The following is a 13,238-nucleotide window of genomic DNA, read 5'->3' as shown; positions in this document are numbered from 1 at the left end:
CATGATTACTGTGTCAAAATTGAGTAAAGAGGGACATGACAGTGAGGTGCTACTCTTCTTTGCATGTTTACTTCTGAGCAAGACATCATCTTGAAGAACTGAAGCCATTACTCATGAAGATAATGTGGGCTCTTAAATATCTGCCACTCCACGAATCTTCTAACACCAGTCTTCGTGGTAGGTTAATGGATAGAAGAGACATATGAGCGGGTGGTTGAGACATGGGAGTGATTAGCCAAAGTAACCCACTCCTTAGAATAGAGCTTGCTGTCATTGCTAGCACAAGCCCAACAACACATAGCGCATTTTCACTCTTTGGCTTGTTTGTATACTTTCCAAGTGTCTCATCTTCTCTCCTTGCTTTCTCACATCTGCTCAGAACATTCCAAATGGAATCGCTGTTTCAGGGCTTAATTTTTAAAAGAATAAGTATTAGGGCCTACATTTTTAAATTTTTGCTCAGACGCCTGCTGCTGGCAGTATTTTTCTCCCTCTTGCTCTGAGTCACAGCTTAATGAGGAAACATAAGCACCGATCCCTCACAAATAAGTGCAGGTGGACCTCACCTACAACTACAGACTCAAATTAAGCACTGTGCTGTTAATTGCAAGCTAGTCACACAACACACACAGCAAATTTTCAATCTATGCAAGATGAGATACCATTTTAACTGAAACTCACAAAGTAACTATGGGAAAGGTCACTGTAGGACATTAGCCTCAAAAGCTCTGTGAAATGTGAATATGACAGTACTAAGCAAAAACCAAAGGAAATGATGGACGGAGTGTTGAACATTGCAAGCACTCACCCCCAGTCAACTGATCTGGGTTTAATCCATCACCGTTCTTTAGCCCACTCTGCCACCCCAGTTCTGACATGGCCATATGCAAATCAGTCTGACCCTGTGCCTCATGGGAACAGTCCAGCCCGAACTACCAAGCCATGTCTTCCCTGGACCAGAAACAAGCGTCCTAGGACCGGTTTATGGCATTTCAGCCGTCTTCAGCCAGGCTTGCTTGAATCCAGTGGCAAAGTGAGCAAGGGACCCACGTCTGAGCATACCCTGCCAACTTATGGCGAACAAAGCAAAAACCAAAGGAAATGATGGACGGAGTGTTGAACATTGCAAGCACTCACCCCCAGTCAACTGATCTGGGTTTAATCCATCTTCGTTCTTTAGCCCACTCTGCCACCCCAGTTCTGGCATGGCCATATGCAAATCAGTCTGACCCTGTGCCTCATGGGAACAGTCCAGCCCGAACTACCAAGCCATGTCTTCCCTGGACCGGAAACAAGCTTCCTAGGACCGGTTTCTGGCATTTCAGCCGTCTTCAGCCAGGCTTGCTTGAATCCAGTGGCAAAGTGAGCAAGGGACCCACGTCTGAGCATACCCTGCCAACTTATGGCGAACAAAGCAAAAACCAAAGGAAATGATGGACGGAGTGTTGAACATTCCAAGCACTCACCCCCCAGTCAACTGATCTGGGTTTAATGCACTTGTTCTGGAAACGCCAACAAGCATGTGCACTTTCAAAAGTACGCAGTCCCCAGGGGTACGGGTATTGCAGCCCCACGAGGGATTCTGGCCTCAAACTTGGTGAGAGGGCAGCTCAGACCTTGAGTAACATAGAAATCTACCTCCTGTGTTGCTGGAGCCTTCAGAGTCCACAGGAGCTCAGGAGCAGCAGACCGGTCAGTTAAGATGTGTTGCCTGTGGCTGCAGTGGAGTGACTCCTTCACTCCAAGGGAGATATCTTCAGTTGTCCTTGATGCTCCACTTGTCCTGCACAGAGCCTGTATGGTGCATGGGCACGGACTATGCTTCAGACTGAGAGAGAGACGAAGTTGGGCCCAAACGAAGTCCAGCTAAGTCCAGAATGTCCAGACGGTCGAAGTTCAGTGGTTTCTGGTTCAGAATCTTATCCACGTTGAATCCAGGGCCCTACAACCAGGTGAGCCCTTTTGTCCCAGAGGAGAGGTTTGGGCAGATTCAGGGGACCCTCCCAGGGCAGGGTCTGGACAGTGGGGAGGTTACTCCCATGTCCTTTGCCCAGTTTCGCACCAGAGCAGGAGCCAACGGCTCCCAGGACTGGTTTGAACTGGACTATGCACAGGGACACCAAATGTGCCCCTCATGCAGACTTTCAGTCCCTGGCAAGCGCAACCACCCAGGCCTAATACACTAAATCCTGTCTGGAAGGTGGTCACACCTCCATGTGACAGGATGCCTATTCTTCTGCCTTCCCCTGCTTGAGCTTGGCTCTAGTCGGCAGCAACCATTTTGGGCTGCCCAGGACTAGAAGGCTAGCACCGGAAACACCAGCGACCTCACAAAGCTTGTTTCTGAGGGGTGGAATCATACCTCGCACACCGGTTACCGGTGTGGGCGTATGATTCCACAATGTTTGACACCAAACATGATAGGGTTACTTTCAGCTGTTTTAGAGTTGGTCATCATGTGGTTCGCATTATGCCATTCTATATGTCGAAAATGGCTGCAGCACAAACAACCTGGGAGTATGGACTCTGTAGGTTGCAGGGGTGTCCTGCTCATGCAGTGGCACCCTCTCACTTAGAACCCAGCACCCTGCCTTCAGGATTGTGAAGGCCTTCTTTAGGGGTGACCTTTAGGTTTTAAGTGTAGTGACCCTTAGATATAGTAAACCTATATCTTAAGTAAGTGGTGCATGCACAAACCTACACAGGCTGTAATGGCAGGCCTGTAGGTTCCATTTTGCATGGCCTCTCATGGGTATGCTTCAGCCAATGGGAGGCCTCTGGGGTAACTATGCCATGGGTACATGGGTACCATATACTAGGGACTGACAAGGGTACCCCAGTATCCAATATATCATGTACCTAGGTACATGATATAACATGTTAGGGAGAAAGCAGACAGATTGGGGTCCTGATTTGCAGGATCACAGTCAGACTAGTCAAAACAGTACCACATGAAGCAAAAAGTGGGGGTAACCATAAGAAGCATCAATAAGTGGTAGTCTGACATTGAACATGCAATACTATCGAGTGATAAGTAATTGCACATTCTTTCCTAATTATTCTAGAGAACAGGCTTCATAGGCTATAACACGGTGACCCGCACCATTACAGGCTGTTAGTATCAATTGGAAAGGGGTTAGAGAGAAAGGTAGGCATGTATTAAAGGCTGCACTCATGGCCGGCATGAGCCGCGGTCCTATTATTAACACCTACGGTAGGAAAATCCTAACTACTTACGGTTTTGCAGGGTGCACATCTTGCTGCACCTACCCTCGACCATGCGTGCTTGAATGGTGGCCACACGGTTGAAAGGCATCCATCAAGTAGGATTCCTCCCGTTGCCAGATTCCGGCTGCCTGTCACAATAAGCCCTTCCACACAACTGATGATTTTATCAGGAAAATGTGGAAACACTGGGTGGTAGAAATTAGTGGATCCCCACAGGTTTTGGATCTTTCCCTAACAGAAATGTGAGTAAAATGCGTGATTTTGGCCAACATTTGAGGTTTACAGGGCATTCTAAGTAAGGAAATTTCACACCACCCTAGACTTTCTTAAATATGTAGTTTTCAAAAATGTCTGGGTTTACTATGTTTCCATGTGTGGGGGCGAGGCCCAGGCCCAAATATCAGTGCTACCCACATCACTAAAATAGGTGATTTTTCATAGAAAGATTTTGATGTCTCCACATTTCATTTTGGGGCTTTGCAAGTCGCAGGTGATAAATCCACCCACACAAGCAGGATTTTACTTTGATCAGGAGAAGTGTGGGAATACAGAATAGTAAAACATTTGTTATTATAAATTGAATTTCTCTCTATGTTGGCTTCCAAAAGTAAGCCAGTGTACAAGAAAGAACACATTTCCCTGTGAATCACAACGGTATGGGTAGCCCAGCTCAGAGTTGTTCAAATAACAATTATTTCTAAAATTAATATCTTGGGCACGTTTAAAAAATACATAGGTTTCCTTAACCCCTTCCCTGCTCATGACGGAACCACTCCGTCATGAGCCACGGGTGCCGTGTGCTCATGACGGAGTGGTTCCGTCATGCTGCGGCCGTTGCCAGCCGCTCCGCCCACGCGGCGGTAATTCCCCGCCTGTGCGGGCGATTAGCGCCGTGGGCGGAGTCATGACGGAACCACTCCGTCATGAGCACAGCTCAACCGTGACTCATGACGGAGTGGTTCCGTCATGAGCACGGCGCCACCGCAGTGCCCCCAAACCCCCCCCCCCCCCCCCAGCGCCGCGGCGGAATTCCCGCCGCGGCGAAGGGGTTAATACCTATTTTTCATTCATCAGGTTTTACTATATGAATTGAAGCATAGTCAGTGCACAATGGAAATCATAATCTGCAGTTCAGTTGTTGGCTCTGGGTATCACGTGTATTTGAAAAACCAATCAAGACTATATTTCCTCAAGGCCAGAAGGGCTTTACGGACAAAGTAGTATATTACTTTTGTAAATCAGCCCTCGGAGCAAATAATTGCAGATGAAAACATTGTCACATATTTCTGTTTTTTCTCACTTATTTTGATTTTCTTTTTTCAACAATTAGTTTCTTTGGAACGAATACAAGTGATCTATACAGCTGACCATTTGCTGACTAAGGAATTTTGTCTAGCTTTCAGAAAAGAAGAACCTTTCAGGTTCACCAGTGGGTTTCACACTTCCTTCCACCACAAACTGCAAGTAGTTAGAAAAGGCAAAAAATAGAAAAAAAACGATTGCCACTTGTGAAAAATGCAAAAACTATGGTAGAAAAAAAAAATCTTCATTACAACTCTTTTATCCTGAAAACTGCGAAAATGGCTATCTTAGCACAGCAAACCTTTTCTTGATGCAATTTGTAGGAAAAACCATATACTTTCTTACACAGTTCAGTTAGGGTGCATGCTGGGAGCATAATTCACACCCTGAGTAAAGAAGTGAATCCTCTGGGACCAGATCTTGAGTAGACTCCATACAGCAAAGAGATGACCAAGGATGTTTAAAGATGTAGACTTCTATGAACGATATAAGGCAGAGCTGGAGAGATACCCACTAATTCATTGTTTACACTGGAGGAGCCTGGCCTTAGAGGGAGTATTGAAAAATGGAGATTGATAAAAGGCACACAAAGTTATGCAGAAAATGGGGGTTGAGATACCGACTGATGAGAGCCATTTAATGGACCCTGTTGTTGAGACGAGATATAAAAAGGGTGGTACTGAGCACCTGTCAACGATTAACTACATTTGCATATTTTGAGGACATTTCTAGACAGTGTATGATACCATGACTACAATTTGAGGAGAGCCCATCTTTGCACTGCACTGTTTGTGGTACACTTTTAATAGAGGCCAAACACAGAGAGATGCCACAAAAGGAGTGGTTATTGTAATTTTCTAAAACCCAAGGCACAAGTAGGAAACGCCAACAACCACGACTTATCACTTGAGGGATCGTTGAGGAACACAGATGATCCTACAAAAGGCTGCGTGACATAATAAAACAACTAATAAGTGTCCAATGAGATGGTTATTGAGTGGAATCAGTTTAGAGTTTGTTCGTGCGAGGGATACCTTTGAGAACCGATCTATTTCAGAGCAGGTTGACTGTTTTACTGCTCTTCCCCCTGTTTGTGATTTTGCCATGAACCCACCCTGCCCATCTCCCACTTTTTCCTCTATCTTGTCCCTTTCTCCTGTCCACCCATTTTCCCAACTTTCTCCAATTCCCTCCCTACTCCTACCCTCCCCCTATGCTGAGTATAGATGCTAACCAGGGGTCTTCTTCCACCCTCTTCAACCACCTGTTTATGTCCCCCAATTACTTGCTATAGTACCTGACTTTACTGGCCCCTTTCACTAAGCTCATGCTTTTTGTGTTACATACACCATCTAAAACCTTCCTACTGAAAACATAAGGTGGTAGCACACCCTCTGGGCTTTTCCCAGCTGGCCTGATTAATACCAGTTAAAGTTGGACTTAACCTGAGCATTAAGATGTTTTCTTTGACTTGAGTGTCACTTGTTACTTTATCATTGTGAAGTGAAACAGAATCGAGTAAAATTAAAGTTAATCAAAGCAATGAATGAATTCCTTCTTTAAGAAGGTAAATAAGGATGCAATCTGGGAGACCACCCGGTCCAAACGGATTCCTAACGGAAATCCTGAAAAGGTTTGCATCCACTCCAATTCCGCATCTCCATGCTATGATAAAGGGGGTGGGGAAAGAGGCACTCCTCTCAGACATCTGTGACACCATTTTAGTGACCCTTCCTAAATGGGCAAGAGGCAATGGCTCTAGCAAACTGTTTGGTCACACAGATAAGGTGCTTGGTACACTATGACCAAAATAGCTGTATGCTAACCAGCAACACCCAATATTGCATTAGGAGGTTGAACAAGGTACGAGCCCATCTGGACTCCATCTCAAAACCCATGGATTTTGAGAAGGCCTTCGACTCTGTTGAATGGTCTTTCTTGCAAGCTTTTCTGAAGAGAATGATCTTTGGCCTTACATTCCACGGCTATGTGAAGTTGTTGACACTGAACCTTGGGCTAGAGTCTGCATCAGTGGCATCCTATCCCAACAATTCCGCATCAGCAGCAGCACACAGCGGGTTGTCCTATCTCCCCTTCTGTTCACCATTGTAATAGAACACCTGGCTGAATGGATCAGGAAGGATGCCCAAATAAGGGGCCTGAGGTGGGAGGGAGACCTGGAGAATTGAATCTCTCTGTGCACAGATGATGTTATATATCCAGCACTTGACACATTCAATCCACGGCTGATACATATGCTAGAGATCTACAGTGAGGTAGCCAGCCTGTGCATAAACTAGGGTAAGTCAACCATACCAGGCCTTCTGGCTCTCATGGCCATCAAGAAACAGCCTTTACCATGCAGCTGGAACCACGTAATGCCTTTACAATACATTGAATGTATCCTTTACCACGCAAATCTTTACAACGACTTGCTTTATGGAATGCATTGTTGAGCTGGTGTTGGATTTTAAATCCAACACTTTCCCCACTGTTGTGCCGCCAGCGGTTGGAATAGTAAATTATATTATTCGAAAGTCCAGCTCTTCTCTAAGGGAATGCCGTTGTAATGACTTGCGCGGTGAAGGAATGCGTGGTAACGACACATTCGTTGTATTGGCCGAATTGTTAAGGCATGCGTGGTAAATGCATGTGTGGTTTAGTCGTACCATGGCCATCTCATCATTGGCTAGAGAGAGAGGCAGTGCAGTGGATGGGATGGCATAAGGTCCTCACCAAGGACACACTGTTGTGAATGGCACATGGCTATCCTATACAGCATGGCTCCAAGGTTTCCAGAAATAAGACATGCTAGGAATCTCCAAACTGGGAACCTTTTGCGGCCTGATAACATGATATTCTATGAAAAGATATGGCCGAATACGATCTGCAGAAAATACAATTCTTTCTCTGTCTACTGCTTCAACATTCTCTGGATAAATACAGACTGGGGGCCAAAGTGCTCCCGGAGAAGAGCCCCTTAGAGGCTAGACATACGATGGTGGTAAATGAGGGTAAGAGCATCTCATCCCTCTACAGGTCTCTGGTGTGTTATATTCCACACCCGCTGACCATATTAAGAAAGCAAAGGGAATTCGACCTGGAGCCCATGGAGGAAGAAAAGTGGATGGAGGCCAAAATATCGGCTCGAGAACTGGTGATTCAAACTCACCTGTGGTTGATCCAGTTTAAGTACTCCCAGAGAATGTACTACACCCCAGCAAGGTTGTGGAAAATGGGAGTTGGCAGAGTTCCTGAATGCCCGCACTTTGGGAGTACTAGAGGCCTGCTGATACACGTGGTGGGAGAATGCTGATTAATACAGAAATAATGGGATTCAAGATTTCATGTACTGGAAGCGGTGATCGGACTCCTGATTGACCGCTATCCAAAACTGGCAATAATGGGAGTGTTCCCAGGGAGAGACGGGAAGCGGGAGCAAACATTACTGGATTGAGTGAATGCTGGCGAAACTGGAAATTGCAGGCTACTGGAGATCCAGAGAGGCCCTCCGATTCTGAAATGGATACAAGGGATGGGCTATTGCTCGCTGGCAGAAGAAGCGGTATACAGAGCCAGAGGCTGCCCTCAAAAATACCAAAACCCAGGGGGTAATGGAGGGAGCAATACGATATACTGTGACTGGCACACAGGGCGCGCAACACCACCGATGGAAAGGAACAACCTTACACATAAGGTGGGTAGAATATCGACAAAGTATGCTCTATAATGGAGATTTTAGTGATTGCGGGAAGATTAAATTCTGGGCTGGAAAGCGTAATTGCTGATGGTTTCACCGTATGGTTTTGAAGGAATGTGATGTCTTTGATCTTGAAAAGCACACTAAAGAGAAATTTTAAAACAAAGAAGTTAAATGAGGCACTGGTTTATGGACGTTATACAGAATTCTTATTACTGCAAAGGCAATGCATATACTTAAGTAGTTTCTTCAACAGTGGCATTTGATTATCTACTTATTGATCTTTTCGAGACTGAGCTCTATTCATATTTAAAGATCTTTCCATCTCTTTGCTAAATTGAGGCAAACAGGTTCCTTTCAATTTGATAAAGGATGAAGAAAGCGAGTGAGAGTAATCTATCAATGACAGAGAAGGGAGAGGACAAAATAATTTCAAAGTTAAATTGCTAGTATAGATTAAATTAAAAACAGGTTCCACCTGCTTGAACGTTCTTCCAACGGTTAGAATTTTAGAAACCACGTTTAATTTATTTTCAATTAATTTTAATTTATTTTTTGCATTGCACGAGACAATTTGGAACTACACAGTTTACACAATATCAAATTTAAAACATCTTCGTATTTCATTGGTATTTATACAATGCTCTCCTATCCCTTGGGAAGCCCAAAGAGCTTTCCAATGCAAAGAACAGTAAGCAACTCTTGAGGAGCTCACAAAAGGAATTTGAATTTGCCGCTTCAGAAACAAAGATACACGAGGCGTACTTATAGTTCAACATGTCTCGGCATCATTGTCCACCTATTCTAGGGCAGTGTCAGCACTTCTGTGATCTGCTGGGCTATCAAATCCTTTAGAGGGAAACAGTACTACTTTAAAAGGCAGTTTTAAGTGGGAAACATTGCGGATCGTAGACTTACATCTACCGTTTTCTTGGGATTTAAACAATTTTGATGTGGAAATTTACAAAAGTCATGGATTTTAATGTGAAAGCTAAGCAAGCATAAGGTGAAGCTAAGGATGTTGCAACTGAACATATCTTTCGATCTGGAACAAACGTGTCCAGTCGAATAAATCTCCTTCCCTACACCCTCAGCGCTGACACTAAGTGGAAAGAGTAGATATGAATAAATTGGGAAGGTTTGCGTATAACCATAATGCTAGGACTTTTTAGCTAGTCACCACCTTGCCAAAAACCAACCCACACCCCATTGCACGTGAACCCCCAAGAGCCTATCACTAACCACACACTTAGCACTATGGAAGATCCGTGATCCTTTTCTATTTTCCAGTGGTGCATTCAATTTGGAATGTTGGTCTCCTGTGATTCTATTAGTTTGGGGAATAAGCCCCAGCCATTTCCCAGTTCAGCAAGTAGAATGTTAAACATATCCAAATATTTAAGTTTTTAAAATATTTTGTGTCACAATTAAACAGATCCTTTAACTTAGAACCAAATTACTTTTGTTCATACTCGATATTCCTTTTATTAAACAGCTGAATACTTCCCCATTAATTTATTCCATAAATGGAACTCTTTCTAAACGAGCGGTTTGACTTTTGTTTAGAGCATGTCTACGTGCACAGAGGCACAGCTATCCGTGCATGCAATCACATAGATCATACTTGCATATGCTAATAGAGCAATAAACCCATAGACAACCAAGAACACATCTGCAAACAATGACGCACGCAGATCAGCAGGTAAAAAGCTGCCCATGCAGGCAGGTCCACACATGTGGATACACACCAGGCAGCTATGAATCAGTCAGGGTAGCAGTCGATGTCACCGGCAGCACAATACAGTAAAACACTTGGCCCCAATCGAAACCTCAGAATTTGTGCTGCACACTCCTGGGGCCTTTGATCCTGTCCCAAAAGCAGAGGACCAACCCACGTCATTCCCACTCGTCACCATTCAGCCTCCCAGGACGACAATCACTCCTAAGAAGGAATACGAACTCCTTCACAGTCTCGTGGGATATGCTGAACACCCATAAAATCTTTTGAGGACAGCTGAAGGCAGGTGTGGCTCTCTTGTATAACATAATGTGTATTTGTAAAGTGCGCGTTCACCCCCAAAGGGGCATCTTGGCGCTGAATAGCAGATGTATATTGTTAGAAAACAAAAAAAAAAATCCACGGGACCCTTAAGCAACTCTATACCTAAATACCTGTAATCCTATTATTAGAAGAAAAACCTTTAACCAAGAAAATCCTTAAAAAGGAAATCCTTAAAACAGTAAAAATTTCCATCACTCACCGAAGTGACATGCTTCATCATCTGCGATCGCCTCCTAGTCACACACTAGTGCAACCAGGTGCTACGACCCTCTCGCTGAGAGAGGGGAGCTCGTGCATGTTTTCAAAATAGTATGATCTAAATGGGGAGCTCTGTAGGATCTACCAGATGTGAGGAAGAGTTTGAATATACGAGTGATAGGCGCAGTGCATGAAAGTGAAAGTGAGATTAAAATTGGATAGCAAGAGAAAAGGATTTAATAGGTATCTTTTGTCATCCAAATTAAAAACAGTGCAAAGGCAGTTTTAACAAAATAACTGCAGAGGTGTAATATTCCTCACCTCTGGTAGATCCTACAGAGCTCCCTTTCCTTTTATCTATTTTCTCCATGTAGTTAATACATTTCTCTTATTTAGAAAACAAATGGAATATGTGAGAAATTTGGTTGTTGGTTGAGGGTGGTATGAACCCATCTCAAGCAACAGCCAAAATCCTTTGCAGGTTGAACCACCAAAGTTACTAAATTAACCTGCACTTAACCCTCTGGTAGCTCAGCACTCAAGCAGTCAGGCTTCACTTAGAGACAATGTGTGAGAAATTGGGTTGTTGGGCAACTGGGGTGTGAACCCTGGTCAAGAAACGACAAAAAGTCACTAAATTAATGTGTGCTTAACCCTGAGAAACTTGGCACATAAACAAGGTTTAACTTAGAGGCTGTGCGTAAAGTATTTTTGCAGCACACAAACCATAATAAAGTGAAAACACAACACAAGAAAAATCTCAAACCAACTTAGAAAAATAAAGTAAATGTTAATAAATTATTTGATACCAAAACGAAAAAATCCAATCAGTAGAACTGGAGTTATCAATTTTTAAGATTTTAAGTGAAATTTAGCATGTAAAATATCAAAGCGCCAACTGCAGACATCTGGTCGCACAAGACTAAGTCAAAGTCGAAAGTTAAGGCTGACCACGATGGAGCACTGGTAGGATAAAAGAAGTGGATTGAGCCTGGTCAATGGTTACCTTCAGACTTAAAAAAATTCTTGAAGAAAATTGTCTGAGAAGTTAAAGTTCAGCGGGGCAAGGTTGTAGGAGGTGCCCAAGGAGGGAGTGTCGTTGTCAGATGGCCTTGGGTGGAAGCTGCGGTGAAAATGTCTGCGTTTGGACTTAGTAGCCGAAATGAAAGTCAGAAAGCTCCAGCAGAACGAAGGAGAGGGCTGTAGCCTAAGATAAATCCATGAGGTCAGATACATCTTTGGCAAAGGACCGATTAAACGGATTTGCTGCTGCGGAGAAGAACATAGCTGGAGAAGCCGCTAAGTCAATCTGACTGGTGACGCACCTTGGGTAAATAGGCAAGCAGGTTGGTCCTGGTCACCTCCCGGTTCTCAGAGCACTTTTTTGCCATATTTTGTTTAAGGTCTCAGCTTTGGAATTTAGCCATCTGAGCACGTTTACAATGTGTAAAGCATTTATGCAGCACACACACGTTAATAAAGTGAAAAAACAACACAAGAAAAGTCCCACACCAAGTAAGATAAGGAGAATAAAATGTGATACATTATTTGACACCAAAACAATAAAAGTCCAATTAGGAGAAATGGTGATATTCAATTTTAAAGATTTCATTTAAAGTAGCCCCAATTGAGAGTATCAAGTCACGCTGGACCGGTACAAAGGCATAAGTTCAGGTGGACCATGATGGAGCGCAGGTAGGACCGAGGACTACGTTTCGCCCACTAAGGATTGTACCTTATGTCCGTGTTACGTAGTCTGTGCGGTGTTGCCTTGCGAGGCTTCGCATTGTCTGGCATTGGTTCCGAGGAGCTGCGAGGGTGGTGATGGAAGGTCCTGCATTGAGTTGTGTCATGTTAGGTCAGTTCCAATGTTGCTCGGTGTCTATTCTGAAAAGGCTGGCAGCTGAGCAGCGACGTTTTACCGGTCACAAGTCACTTGGCGTGGTTTCCAGTGAAGCTTGCATCTCTGCGGCGATGCTTTATGGGGATTAGCGTCACTTCACACCGGATGTGGTGAAACCTTCAGTTAGGTCAGGAGGAACTCTACCTGATACCACCCAAGGGCGCATGGGCCTTGGAGGCACCATTTGGGGATCAAGAACTAATTCCAGCAGCGGCCAGCAGGGCTCAGGCAGATCTAGTTGCAGGTCCAGTGCAGCAGGTCAGCGAGGCAGTTGCAGGGGGTCTTCTGGTGTTTGCGGCCCTGTACCTCTCAAAAGGAGGTCAGTCACTTGACCCTTGGAGTCACTCAGCCTGGGACGGAGGGAGCAGGTCTAGTCTTTCTTCTCAGCAAGCATGTCAGGCCCCAAACTGCAGCTCATCATTCTTCTGTAGTATCAACAGGTCCAAGATTGTATCGAAGAGTGGGTCTGAGTGTCCCCTTGTTATACCTGGTTCTACTTTGAAATGGCAAAAGCTTCTGGAGCTTTCCCTTTACAGAAATGTCTGGAATTTCCTGCGAACCTGCCCTGATCCCAGTGTGTCTGGGATCACAAAAGGCTAGTGTGAAGTACTTTGTGTGAGTGCTGAGGCAGCCCCATCGAAGTGCAAAGGTGATAGGTGTCAGCTTCACCCCGTCATCCTGCCAGAGTTAGCCCATCCTGCCAATACCAAGTTCCTCTTTGTGATACTGTCTGGGAGGAAAACACATAGGCCAACTGCCAACTACACCTAGTCATGTGACCTGGAAACAGATTGTAGGCACCAAATGGTTAGGGCAAGAAAATGCCAACTTTCTAAACTTGGCAG

The sequence above is a fragment of the Triturus cristatus genome, chromosome 2_1, assembly GCF_964204655.1.
Source record: "Triturus cristatus chromosome 2_1, aTriCri1.1, whole genome shotgun sequence".
NCBI lineage: Eukaryota > Metazoa > Chordata > Amphibia > Caudata > Salamandridae > Triturus > Triturus cristatus.
Note: the sequence above shows the minus strand (reverse complement) of the source record.